A 15287-nucleotide genomic window follows, 5' to 3' on the forward strand; every position below is an offset into this window, starting at 1 on the left:
AAAACAGTTGATACATCGATTACTTGAAGGCACGAATATTTCATGCACAAAATAATAAATAACAATAATTGGTATTTTTCTAAACTAGAAAAGATACTTTATAATTGACGAAAGTTTTAAGGAAATTAAGTTTAACATGTATGAGAAACACAGCATTGAATTTTACCTTCGAGTGGGTTTAATTTATTCCAAAAATTGGAAATTAAGGTCTCATAAAACACTTGCCGTTTCCATGGCAACAATACATTTGGTGACCAAATTGTTGTTGTTTTTGTGAATCCCATATAAAGGCCTACTCACACACCAAATTTCAAGGGTGGTCAAAAAATTTCATTTCCCACTTTGCTTGAGTCTTACAGAGAGCTACTCTTAAATTCTTTTGTTCATGAGGTATTTACATGGTTTCTCTTACAAATTAATCTTGTCTAGTTTTCTAATTAGCATATTGTAAAACTTATTGGCATGTTATTTGACTCCAGTCGTTAAAAGTGGGTATATGTGAAAACGTTCTAATTTGTACATTTATGACCTAAAACATGTCGACATTTCCCTAAAAAACGATGAAAGGTATTATAGTGAATTTCTTAGAAGACATTATTTATTTTCTTGTTTGATATTCATGAAGTAAACATTTTGAAAACAATTATATCAAATATTGAAAGGACATGTTTCTTGAACATCTAATGTTCTATTTATCCAGTGTGAAAACCACTGAGTAGAGGCTAAACGCAACATTAATATTAGGAAAACCTTTTTGGTATCATTTTTGCCGTTTTTGCTCTGGTACTGAGTATTTTATGAGGATCATTTTTTTTGCAGTTCTTTGCTATTAGAATTTTGTGCACCATATCTCATTGCTATATTTATAAAATAGTTCACCCGTGTTTATATGATTGTGACATTTACATGAATGTACATGTTATTGTTCAGTAATTTATTTTGTAGCTTTGCTTTTTAATAGTGGGAAAATACGTGATATTAAATATCATCGGCTTCCGCATGCTACGATATTATTATTTATTATATAGACATGAGTGTTGGCTGGGAAATATAATACTCGTATGAATTAATCGAATTTCTAACAACATTGCTAATTCCCGTCACTCTTTCCACTCATTTCTTTCTAATGGAGAAACAGATAAAGAGAAACAGATTCCAACTCTCTGACATCCCTGCCTGTATCCATGTGTGATTGTGGCTAGTGCTCAGATTTAAAAATCAAGATACGGGTACTCTCACTGTATGACAAGATTTCTGATTGCGTCGATGCTGTAGTGCTAATAACGCCAAATTCTTTATGACGAGGTCCATATGGTTGAATCTCTTTCAAACTTTCAATGTCTTGTCGATCTGTTTGCAGGTCTTCGTAGGTGAGCACTTTACCTTTCCCAATGTCGTAGCCTTTCCAAACTCGTATTCCACAGGGCTCATAATTAAAGTTATAGAGCAAACGTATGTCTGAAATTTCATTAGCTTCATGAAGGTCTTCTCCTCCATGAGACTCCAGACCTTTCTTCATGTCTTCTGCACTCAAGACGTCGTTGTTGTCATTCACGAACCGTCTGATGTGGGCTTTCATTGCAGCAGTTTTCCTATCGCAAATGTCTTTGTCAGCTTGAGGGTCAGAAAGGTCATAGCGATTAGGTGTGACGACAGTTTGTTAGCCAATTTCAGAGAGACAAATCAGCAGCGGGCCGTTGTGGTAGCATGCTGCATTGTCTGATCGTAAATATGCCTTGTTAATCAGAGGGTACTCTGCTCTTGCGGTGGGGATAAGGTGCTCGTTAATAGAGGCAACTGCATGGTTGTTTTGAGTGCATGGATTAAAAATATGGACGTAACATTCAAGTTCGTAGTTTTCACCTTGCTTGGTGACTACTGCACTAACATTCCAGCTTCGTCCACGATTTCCAAAAATATGGCTCATGTTTTCTCGGTATTTGAGTGATAGAAACTTCATTGCCCAGTCAACTACGATCAAGCAAGTCTCGTTGTCAAGCTTACTTAGGGCATCTTTCTTCACTTCCTTCTGTACGACAGTGCGCAATAAATGCGCCTTCCATGCATGGATAGCAAGAGAATATTAAGTAAGAATGCACATCTCCCATAATGGGTCTGTAACCATGACAGATTTTTGGAAAATCTATTTTTAGCTCCGCGCGCAAGCCTGAGCTATTTTTAGCATGTGATTCCTGATTGTCCAGAGTTGTAGTGACTTCCATGTGAGCGAAAAATGTTTAGTTTCCGACGAGAAAAATGCCTTCAAAATCAGTAAAAAGTTGAAATTAAACTATCTTCATAGACGAAATAAACATTATTATATTTAACAATTGATCTAAAAGAACATCTAAAAAGATCAAATCAGTATGGTTTTCATTTTACGAACTAGCTAAACAGCGAAAACGCCAGGGAAGAAAACAGCGATAAAAATTGCGCTGAAAATTTTAGCAAAGAACCTACTGTGAAGACAGCAAAAAAATAATTTATCGTAGCGTTTTCGATAGTACATTAAGAAGATGATGAACAAGACGAGTATATTGTTTCACACACGAATCAGTATTTCAGTTTAGGTGGAAAAATCTGGACAACTTACAGTCTCATATATAAATGCAATCAACTCCAAAAAATGAGTCTCAATCGAGCTTCCATTGTTTTGATTTAAAGATAAGCTTGAATGATGTTGTCTTAGCTAAGTTTTTTATGTCCTGTTTCTGGATTCCTTCAAAAACCCTTTCAGAATTTCTCGAGGAATTCCTCTATTAACACATTTTGTCGTAAGATTGAATAAAGTTTTGTTTGTCTACTACATGAAGCTTGCTTGTCACTGCCGCTCTTTTGTGTGCCAATGACGTCACTACAGTCTGCCAAATCAGGAATCGCATGCTAAAATAGCTCAGGCTTGCGCGCGGAGCTAAAAATAGATTTTCAAAAAACTTTCATGGGGCACAGGGATGTGCTCTCTTACTTCATATTCTCTTGAGGGATATCTGTTTCACACTAACGAGGCCGGAAATTAGTTTTTCCGAATTTAATTCCAAGGGTCTTTCGCCAGGAATAACCTCTTTCCCAAGCACTATTATTTATATTTCTATATCTTCATCTGTTTCACACTGTTTGAAATCAAACTTTAGTGGGCAGTTCTTTATGAGAGAGACAAAAACTACACATTTTCAAACTTCTTCTGCAGGATTTAATTTCAGTGTAATATCTACCTTAGTAATCGAAAATTCAAATTTTAGTAAAAGCCGACACTCAAATTACTGTGGGTGGTGCCCATGGGATGAAAAAATAGATGTTTCAATAACCTATTCAAAATACAATATATCAGTTGTAAGTTTGAACCCTGAAAAAATATGAAGCTTTTATTGTTACTAATATTGTTGGTTGTTATTATCATAACTAAATCACTTGCTTTAACAGCAAAAGACATTTGAGTAGAAATTTACACTTTCACGGCGAAAAAATAATAACGTAAATTTCGTCAAGGACGTTACAAGGGAATATGCCCCAAAGCATGATTTTTTAAAATTACATTCTAGTATCTGCGTACATTGTAGCATTATTTCGGATTAAAAATTATATTATGGTGAGTGATACTTAAAAAGCTATACATATTCATAATAATATCCAATACGTAAAATTTATTCTTTCAAACAAATTTGAAAAGAATTCATCACTTTGATAAATTAGGAAGTGCATGTAAACAGACTGCATGAAAATTAGTTCATTGGCAGCTCAGCATTATGCATTTACAATATTATCTTTTGATGTGTTTCAGAGTGTAACGTCCGTAACGAAATTGTGTAACGTCCGTAACGTTACAATAAATTATTTTTCTGCAACTTTAAATCTAACAAATTTAATTTTTCCACCTAATTTGAAAACCTTATTCACCCACAAAAACATTTATGAAAAGCAATAGTTATATTGACAAAACATTTCGCAGGAATCTTTATAAATTGATAGGTGGTTAAAAGTGTTAGGTAATTTCGATGTAACGTCCGTAATGGTGCTTTTAACCCGTGTAGAAAATTTAAATAACCACATCGGACCATTTTTTGTAGATTCTTTCATTAAATCATAAAGCATCTCGCTGGATAAATAACAAAAACATTGCAAACTCTTCGTATGAAAGGCTTAGTAAAGTTGTTAATTGGAGTCTGAATGTAAGGTCCGTAACGAAGAACTGCCTAGTCTGTTTTGTTTACTCGTCATCTTGATGACATCGATCTGCGATTCCATTTCTTTTAGAACGGCTTCAAAAGAATCGTCGCACCTTTCACATGCAATGTCATGCTTGTGTTTTCAGTTTGTTCGTAACTCACTCTTCTTCGGATCACTGAGAGCGAAGTGGTACAATGGTCTGCGCATTTTTCTTGTCGACCCTTGTGCGCCTTGAAATCCCTTTTCAAATCCCTTTTTACTTCCTTTATTCCACCCTCAACAGCCTTCTCCCATGCTTTTTAAGCCCCATTTTCCACCAGATTTTCAGCTATTTTAATTAGGTTATCAATGGCTTCAGTACCCTCTTCGGTGACATTGTCAATACGTTGAAGCGATTTTTGCATGGAAGCAGAGCAAACCTCGAGCATTCTATACAATGATCTTTCTCCTGCCGGCTCGAATTGCTGCTGCTGTAGTAACAATTATACTGCTCGATGATTCGTGAAGGGATCAATGTTCTAACAACTGCTGGGATTATTATCCGTTCACCAGAGTCAAGCGTTAGCGTTTTGGTACCAAATGCAACATCCTGAAGCAGTTATGGTCGAGAAATGTAATCCAAAAAAAAAATCATTTTTTGTAGAATCAATTCGTGTCTGAAATATCGGCTTCTGCAAAACCGGCTGACCCCTCCCAGATTTAATTGCATAATTACGTGCTTGATCAATTCCCCTTTTTGACAAAGAAGGAACTAGCTGTTGCAGATCTGAACGGCTTAAATCATTCGAAAAAAAGGGATAAAATTTGCCGTTTTGTTTGCCAAGACTGGGACTGGTTGTGTGCTTTTACAAGCACTTCAATCAAATTTGTATCAAGGTGCTTTCGTTTTGATACGTCACTGTTTTCATTTTCAATGAGGGTTCTCGACGGAGTGACTCCCAGAGTCGATCTTCTTGACCCGGATATATTATCGATAATGTGGAATCAAACATTTATCTTGCTTTTCGTAAATAATATTTTTGCTGAGTACCAGAAATTTCATCCCAATCGGTGTTGAGAGTGGATTGAAGAGGGCTGGTACGACCAACTGTTATACCGCTAAAAGCATCATTTAGAGCCTGCCTTTTGGATTCTTGATCTTCATTTGTGTCCAACCAGACACTACTTTCTTCTTCTGGTATCGTACTTTGCGATGACCGAGACGTCACTGTTTCAGTTCCATCACTTGCTGGCTCTGGCTCTAGTGCTGACTCACCTGCAAAACTTATTTCATGGTCTGCCATACCACTTGTAGATGGCGTGACTTCTATATCCACGGGTTCATCTACGACGTTCTATTTAGAAAGAAATAAAGCAATTTAGCTATTTTCTAGTTTGTTGGACATTTATTTGAACAGTTATATATAGGATGTCAAAAACCTTTTCCGACCTCCCAGAAACGACTTCTTCGTTTAGAGTACTTCTAGCTTTGTAATGAGCTGTCCGACAAACTGGCACACAGCTGTAAATAAAATGATAAGAATTGATTTAAATAACCTTGCTGTCCGATTCTCCCTAATCTTTCTGTCTATTAATATTAATATTACTATTATTACAATTTTGATTTTTACAAAGGCATTAAAAAACGTATAAGGCAATGGAAAGAACAAGACAACGAGCTCAACTCTTCAGTATTTTAATAATAATAAGCTTTATTAATCAACCTTAAATAAAATATACGGTGGATTTACATGGTTAAAATTATTGTTATATTGATATATACAATATTTATATCTAAAAAGTATGTACTTATGAGCCTGGTGGCCCTAGGTATGAGCGAGTATTTGCAGTCAGTTCCAGAAATAATAATGATAATACTACCGAATTACATGAAGTGTCGGCAGCTCCAATAAAATAGCCCGTCTGGTTTTTTATTTCGATCGATCGAAAAATCATGTCCGGTTAACCCACGTGACCATTTGGATCGATCGAAAGGATCACGTGACATGTGCAGTTCCCGCGGCAAACTCATTCAAAAAATAAACAGCAGTAAGTAGTAGTATTACACGATTTATAATGAATGCTTTTGTTAGTAACGTATTCGAGAGGAAAGCCAGTCGGCAAAGATTTGAGTTCTTTGATAGTGAACGCAATATTATCTGCAGGCGGAGATTTTTCCACGGGTTATTTTCCAGGAAGTTTTCGATCGATAGGGCATATGTTCAAAGTCACTGGTGATGCAGTACAAAATATTTGGACTACGTTTTGCCAAACAGGAAACTTTGAACCTCTTTGCGCAAAAGGTCACCCAAGAATCCTTGAACAACCAGAATTAGACCTTGTGCAGGTGTTAAAGAAAATGAGGCCTTCCATGTCGTACAAAGAAGTCAAAGAATATATTGATACATATTCGACTGCGAATGCTTCAATTGCAGCTATTGTTAAAGCTGTCTGCGATCGCTTGAGTGATGGAAAAAAGACTTGGAAGAAAATGATCAGCAGACCATCGGCTGAAAAATTCACTCCAGTTAATATCGCTTATTTTCAGATGTTTATTAATTTCATGAACACTGTTGACCCCTACAGAATGAAGTTTTTTGATGAAACCGGAGTTAAATTATCTGATTGTGCTAACCCATCATATGGCCAGTCAGTAAATTGAACTCCGTACGTGTGTTGAAATAACGAGAAATATGCAAACCAGAAACGTTACACTAAATGTACTGTGTGGCGTTAATGGTGTCATGTACGCCAACACAATAAATGGGGCCTCGAACACTATTGGATTTCTTAATTTCTTCCAAGAGACAAGTCAGAACAACCAGCAAAATGGAATGCCAATACTTGAATATGGTGATTATGTGATAGTTGACAATGTTGCATTTCATAGATTTGAAGGCGGACGAGTCCTCGCGCAATGGATGGATAGGTTTGGAGTGGCATTAATATATTTACCAGTATATTCTCCTGAGTTAAACCCGGTCGAATTGCTGTTTAACAAACTAAAAACAATTTTACACCGTTATGAGTATCGTGGCAGTCTTAAGTTTAATATACGTGTTGGTATATATAGCGCTTTACAGGAAATAACTGGGGGAGATACTCGTAGATTTTACAATTCAGTAGAATATCTTAGACAAGTAAACAGCTAGACAGTGTTATCTGATGAAGCGAAATGCATGCCGGCGCCTCGGTATAACAACTTCCACTTTATTTGTAGATTTCTCAACTCAACGAGAATAAGATACAAGTGAGAATTTGTAAATATCACAGCAACTATCCTCACAAAATATCGCATGATATTATATAAGTAATAATATACATCAAAAAAATTCTAAATTCTGATTGGCTGACAGCAGTGCAATTCAAATGAAATACCAGTGCAAAAAAATGAATTGCCAGTGCAAAAAACTGAAATACCAGTGCAGATTTCAAATTTTTAGGATTCTGATTGGCTAAAAAACAATAGAAATTGAATTAGCCAATCAGATTATAGCAGTTGCCATAGCAACAGAAGAGCCTTCCCTCCCTGGAAGTTCTCAGAAAATTCAAGATGACGGATTTTCATCTTAAATATGGCGATTCAAAAATGCTAAAAAAGTCAAGCTTAATCAGCTGAAAACCAGCAAAAAGGTTGAGAATGGCAAAAGGAGGACTCGCTGCTTGTTATTTGAGAATTAAGAAGGAAAGAAAACATCAGTCGTGCTATTTTACAGCTGTTCAAGGTCACTTGAGACGTTGAAACTTGATGTTGAAACTTCAAGAGCTTTCGCCTACTTTATCCGTAAAGAGGTAAATAATACTTCTGTACAAAGAAAGCAGCTTATTCAAGTTTCTATCGAGTGTTTAGGAATTGAAAAAAGAGGATATTTGAAGATTTATATGTAAGTTTTACAGAATTTCTTCGCAATATGCTTACTTGTTTTCTCAAAAAATGTCCGAAGTCTTTTTGTCGTCTTGAAGATGAAAAAAAAAAAAACGATTTCTAAACATGCTTTTACTTTTTAAAGATCAAAAGTAATCTTTGTTATTCATATTTCTTTCCTGTTTTGTAAATACAATATTATTTTGTAAACCGATTTTTTACAAAAATAATCGCAAAACATTCGTGCATTTTTTCCCAAACGTCTTTTTTCTATCTTATTTGGTTGAAATTTTTAATGTATATTATTAAAAGGCAATAAGATGATTTCTCGCTCGATTTGAATTAATTTGCACTCGTTTGTTTTTCAAAAAGCCCAAATTGCGTTCGGTCACGGCCTCACGCAATTACGGACTTTTTGAAAAACAAACTCCTGCAAATTAATTCCAAATTGAACTCGAAACCATCTTATTGCCTATACATATCACATGTGCAAATTAAATGAATTTTTAGATGTGAATCATTTGAAATTAAGAACATGACAACTCAACAATAGCATACCATTTCATAGTTTTACATCAAGCAAAAGGTTTCTAAATGTTCAACTAAGTTTAATATTAAAACAAGAATACCTCTGGTATATGACCCTAATTAATGGTTATCGTCTTCAAAAGACAGCATATTTGTTACATTTGCCAAAGTGTGCAGAGGGTTTGAGAATTGAGAATTGTTACTAGTACCACCAGGTGCTGCTAGAGGCGCGACATCTTCCTGCAATCTCTGACTTTCTCTAATAGCTAATAATAATAATAATAATAAAAATAATAATAATAATTACAATCTTTAAACAGATGGCCTACATCATTTAAAAATGCTTTTCAGTAGGGCTCTGTATAAATTAAAATAAATCAATAAGTAATGAAATTAACTAAATAAATAAAAGCGAAATTAGACAAACTATAAAAATAAAATATAAAAATCCTATAAATCCTAAATCAGTTTGGTAGTCTTCTTCTTCCCTAGATAGAGGAACTGGGATATTATGCCCTTCTTTCGGCGAAGGAGGCCAGTAAAGGGGTCCGGTAGCTGGGAATGTGACGCCTTTTTGCTCCCACAATTCTTTTACTGGATATGAATTTCTCAATATTGGCGGGTCGCGTAACAGCTTTTCCTGCGAATCATGTTTTGCGATTAAAGCTTGAAGGTCTGAATTTGGGCTTGGGATCTTCCCTTCGCAAATCTTTTCTATTTTCTTTGTATCCATGTTTAACTGCATCCAATTCATTACTCCATTCGAGGAAATATATCTCTGTCTGTCGCTGTTAACAAGGTCGGAGTGTATCATCTGGAAAAATGTCATTTTGGAACTTTGAATACTTGATCTCGAAGTCAATATCTCTTCTTTGATTTTCTTTAGCTTTGATCTCATGAGTTGTGCGCCTGATTTTAAGTCTTTCAGTTCCCTTTTTTCCTCAGGATGTCTCTTTATGTCGCCACAAAGACGTGCTGAAATGCACAGTTCATTTGAACAGTTGACTAGAGTGTGACAGGCGCGTAAATGGCACTTTGAACATGCAGGACATATAATGTCAATCGGTTTTGAAGAAAACGCTTCTTCAAGCGCAATAATAACCTTCACCTTTAATTCGATTTGCTGCTCTTGTTTTCTTATTTCTTCTTCTTTGGACAAAATAAGTCGATCCACTGGTGACAAATAAGGTTCATCTACTTTGATCTTCTTCTTGGCGGGAACCTTTGAGCGGGCCATGGAATCGTCAGATTGAACAATACTAGACATCATAGATATTTCACGATCTTTTCCTTGATCCTGGGTTTGTTTATACATCAGCTTGGGGGCAGGTGAATTCCAAACTTCAGCTTGTAAAGTGATACGCTTCCAGTCTGCTCCCGGGACGCTTTTGGCACAACGAAACAACTCATTCGCCAAGTTTTCTTCTAAATTTACAAAACAATTTTCATCGTCGAGATACCGACACGATTTGTAAGCACGTCGAAGGATAACTGAAGATAATCTTTGAAAGATAAAAAAAATGTTCCGCACTTTTTCAAGGCTTCTCCGTAAAACGCCTTTACTTGGTAAGCTGCCATTGCTATACTCTGGACAGATTTTCCCGCTGGTAAACATTATGTCACGTGATCCTTTCGATCGATCCAAATGGTCACTTGAGTTAACCGGACATGATTTTTCGATCGATCGAAAAAAAAAACCAGACGGGCGGTGTTATTGGAGCTGCCGACACTTCATGTAATTCGGTAGTAATAACAATTATTATTATAACAATAATAATAGGGAAGTAAACTTTCTTAAAGAACGATGCCAGGAATGGATTTTCAGCCAGAACGTTAATATAGTCAAGAAGTTTTGCGAATATGCATAAACTGAAGAAAGGATTGTAAAATATGATGAAATTAACCAGCCTAGGCTTAGTTCGCTGGTCAGTATACACATAGTATATACAGAAAAATAAAACTTGGCATAATAATAAAATAGTAGTTAGTTACATGGAAAAGGAAAAGTCAAAGTTGTGGAGGGACAGAAAAAAGAAAGAAGAGAATATTGGCGTGCAAAGAAGCTTGAAGAAGCAAGGAAGCTCAACCAAACATTCTTCGCGGATCCTAAAAGTGTATTTACCACCTTTGCAAAAATGTTAGAAAATCAGACGAATGTTCACCAACCAAAGTACGGCGGAACTATGCAAGCGACACAAGACAACAACAATAAGTTCACGAGCTTAACATCGATGAAGCGAGTAGTTTTTGGAAAAGTCTTTGGGAAGATGAATGAACCGGAGATATGGAAGTAGAATGGATCGAGGAGATCGAAGAGGCACCGGAAATACCAACAGATGGATGGAATTTGAATGCGGAACAAGTTACTAAGATCATCGATAGAAAGAAAAACTGGAGCGCACCTGGCCCCGACCGTATTGCTAATTTCTGGTGGAAAAGGCAACTGTCTTACACAAAAAAATAGTCACTTCTTTCCAGGCCACTGCTCAACTTAAAGAGCTCCAGTTTCCTCTTTCGTTTGCGGAAGACAAGGCAATCCTAATTCCCAAGCCTGATGACTTCAGAAGTGACAATCAATGCCCTATTACCCACCTGAATAACTTGTATAAGTGGCATAGTTCATGTCTGCTAGCTCAAGCTAATCAGCACATCGAAACGTACGGATTTATGTAACGTGGTGCTAGGGAGAACTTTAGCGGAACTGTTGATAGTTTACTTATCGATCAAATGGTTTGTGAGGATACTTAGAGAGGAAATAGAAATCTCAGTATGGCCTGGATTGATGTACCTAAAGCCTATGACTCTGTTGATCATTGTTGGTTATCTAAAATGTTCACTCTACACAGTTTCCCCTTATGGTTTGCTGGAGTGATGGAGAAGCTGGCTAACAGCTGGAATACTCGCATTGTTGCTCAAATGGCCCAAGGTAAAGAGATCTCTCCAACAATACGGTTCAAGACAGGATTTCCACAAGGTGATGCACTTTGTCCAAAACGGGTCATACTGTGCATGAACCCAATCGCCTGGAAGGTACGAGTAACAGAAAGATACAGGTTGTCCAAGCCTTTAAATGCCAAGATCACTCACCTACTTTACATCGACGATATGAAACTGTTTGCTGCTTCTGAGAACATGCTGAAACGAGTAATGACAGTAGTAAAAAATGGTATGGAAAGCATTGGGCTCAAATAGAATGAGAAGAAGTGCGCTGTGACACACGTGAAGAGAGGACAAGTCGAGCAAGGAGAAGGTGATATGAAGATAGCTGATCTAAAACCTATCAAGAGCCTTAACAATAACAACACATGTAAATTCCTGGGCGTCTGCAAAAACACCAAACAAGCGGACAATCAGGCTCTATAGATCGCAGCAAAGACGTACTTACAAAGGCTATCAATCATATGGTCCAGTACATTGTCAGATCATGAGGAGGTAGTAGCGTCTAATCAGTATGCTTTACCAGTACTTTCATACTTGATGTGGACCCAAACTTTGCCAATAGCAGACATCCAGCAGCTAGACCGAGAGGCAAGAAAGATAATTGTTGAGAACGGAGGTAATCAACCCAAGGGATCAACAGCAATACTATTTATGCCTAGGAAGTGCGGTGGTAGAGGTCTTAAGTCCGTAGAGAATGAATACAAGAACAAGTGCAAATTCAAGTAGAATTATAATATAGTCAAGTAAATCCGCGCGATCTGATTGGTTGAAAAGCATGAACCATTTGCCCATGGGTTGCACGCTCACGTCAGCTTTTTTAGCTTCGGCGAAAAAAAAAACGTTTTGTATCTTTTTGCTGACAATTTATCTAAAAAAATTTACTGAAAATGATTGAAAAGACTAGCGAAAATAATCATCAATCTCCGACATTTAGTATAGAGTTGTCATTTGATCAGCCTAGTAATAATACGTCAAGATTTGCATCACTTTCAAACAGTGAGCTGGACAAGATTGTGTCAGAGCGTCACTCTCCAAAAAGACAAAGCAAACCACAAATCGGTCGGTGTCTACATTCAAAGGATTTTAAGCAATGATTAAACAAATACAAAAATATTGTTATCGTGTATTTATTCAACAAAAGTATTTCCAAAGCAATTAACTATAAATATCTTGCTCACCATCTACTTCGCAGCTTCACAACTGCAGTGAAGTCCTTTCTGAAGCTCTACATGGGAGGGAAAGCCGACAAAGCGTACTACCCAGAGAAAATTAATCCAGTTCAGTCAGTTAGTTTTGATCCGTGTACATGATTCTTTTCATTGCTAAGTCATTGTACGATAACAAACTTGAACATCGTCAACAACAACAAAGACAGACACTGTGTTTTTCACTGATTTTCTCGGGCATTACTGTACTAAGATATGTCAGCATTTGAAATGTACTTCTTACAGTTGAAAATCACTTTCTCCGTAGTTTTGGACATCTTTGATTCACTTTTATTCAATCTTCTGTGTAAAAAGCTGCCATTTTCAAAACGACTGTTTTTGGCGCCTTTGTGCTTTTCATTCACGCAAGGTGCGTAAGGAGAATTTAGGGCATGATCAACAAATACAGTCTGTAATTTGTATTTATTTCTTGTTTGTTGACTTGACTATATTATGAAAGCTCAAAAAAAAGCTAGAGTTTCAAAAAAGCTAGAGTTGCACTCCGCTTCGCGTCATGCAACCCTTACGCTTTTCTTCGTGCTTAGCAACCTCCCGCGTGCATCCATAACTCGATGGATGCACGCTACTTATGATCTATTCCTTAACGAGAAATTGTGTTATTACTGAGCAATAGCATATAATAATGTACAAAAGAAAAAGACGAAAAAAATTGAAATATTCCACGCAGAGCAACTTATGAAGTTCGTTCGTTCACAACCAGCTATATTCAAAGCGATTTTGGTTTCAAATATATGTAATTCAAAGAGTTTTATATTTATTTTAAACAAATTTGGTTGCAAAAAAAAAAAAATTTTGCTGTAAAGTAAATCTGATTCACTATGAATTAAAACATTTGGATTTGCTGACTTTGCAGCTACCTGAAGTTGTAAACAATATTGAAACAAATTATACCTGTATGGACCAGACTTAGACACGCGTAACTCAGTTTTCATTTAATTCGTAACGAATCTCATTACATCTCGTCATTGAAGACTTTGTACAGTTTATGACCTTTGTATGGTTTATACGCTATTGTACGGTTCTCAAGTTTGGCCTACAGTAATGACTTTAGATCCTCTAACGTCCTTGTCACGTTCTTGTTAAGTTCTTGCTACGTTCTTGTTACGTTCTTGCGCATGGCGAACTATGTTACCGCTGACCATATCTTACAATACCTGACAGTTGTTGAACGTGTTCAGAAACAAATGCGACTCAGTTTTGGGATCTTTAGACCAAAATATTGTGTAAGCACTTATCACATCGTGTTTAATGGTTTTGCTCATAGTCGCTTTTTCGTTTCTATTTTCGTTTTGGCTTTAATTTATATTGCAAAAAAAATTGGTCGATCTGCTCGCTCATTTCCCTCATGGTTTGTTTTTTTCTCACTATTTCTTCCATATATTCGGCCATAACGATTTGCTTTTACTTGTGTTTTCTTTTTTGAAAGGTTTTTTAGTTGTTTTATAGTAAAATCCGTAAAATCTTTGCTTACATTTACCTAAGATAAAATGTCTGCCATTCCCCACCCCCCCCTCGATTTGCTAAATTTCCCTCAAATTGTTCGTCATATAAAAACCTGTAGTCTTATTGGCTAAAACCGATTTATATTGTTTTTATGTCTTTATCTCAGTATCAATGGATACGAAAAGACACTGCATTGCCTGAGCTGCGTTTGCTGGGCAAGGGAAAAAACATACACACCTTCTACTGGCGTAAAATGGCTAGGGGAAATAAACCCCAGCCTTTTATTGACATAAACAATTAATGATAATTTTTACAATGCAGAGTGTTCTGCCCAGTAAAGGTGCGGGCATTAAAACGCCCCTAATAATTACAAAAACATTACAAGTCAAAGAAAACCGTGGACGGGGTAAGGGGAGGCAGGAGGGAAAAAAGAATAACAGTTCAGAGCCACAGACAAGAATTGGTCTTCACTCGGTGACAGCTAGAAGGTTAAAGACCCCCGCGAGTGTTAGACCACGTGACTAACGCATCGCATTATAGGGGGGTATGCCTTATTCCTCAATCCCTTTACCCCGTCACGGGTTATATAATTAATTACACTAGTGGCCATGAAATACCAAAAACTTCTATAAGACATAAAAATCCTATTTGCAAGCAAATATTTCCTATTATACAATCAAATTTTGTAATTTGCACTGTAATCTGCACTGTATTACACTTTTCTGCACTAAATTACGTTACACTTTTCTGCATTGTATTACCTTTTAACAACACTGCTCTAGGGGAATCAGAATTGAGTAATTTGTTCATGTATGTTATTAAATGGTAAATATTTCAGAAATTCCTTTTTATCTGTGAAACAAAAAAGCCAATAGTAATTATACTTCAAACCAAATAGTCTTCCTGGAACTATAAAGCTTGAAAATGTCGACTTTTTCTCTGAGTTTTTTTATTTATTTTTATTTTTTTATTTTTACCTTGCATTACGGGAAAGCTAATAGATGAAGCCTAATACATAAATTTAATTAGATTAACTGGGAGGAAACATTGATTAAACACAGTGACCCTGATCACATGTTTAATGTATTTCATGATAAACTAAAACCAAATTAAATTGGTTGTTACAACCAAAATCAATTGGT

General features: G+C 36.3%; 1 pseudogene; it reads right to left on the reverse strand.

Moving 5' to 3' along the window:
* Positions 1-1020: 1020 nt before the first annotated feature.
* LOC148912982 (uncharacterized) lies at positions 1021-10151 on the reverse strand (annotated as a pseudogene).
* Positions 10152-15287: the final 5136 nt, after the last annotated feature.

Source organism: Actinia tenebrosa, unplaced genomic scaffold (genome assembly GCF_029948245.1).
Source record: "Actinia tenebrosa isolate PJP-AT-01 unplaced genomic scaffold, QUT_ActTen_1.0 PGA_scaffold10__47_contigs__length_13832649, whole genome shotgun sequence".
NCBI lineage: Eukaryota > Metazoa > Cnidaria > Anthozoa > Actiniaria > Actiniidae > Actinia > Actinia tenebrosa.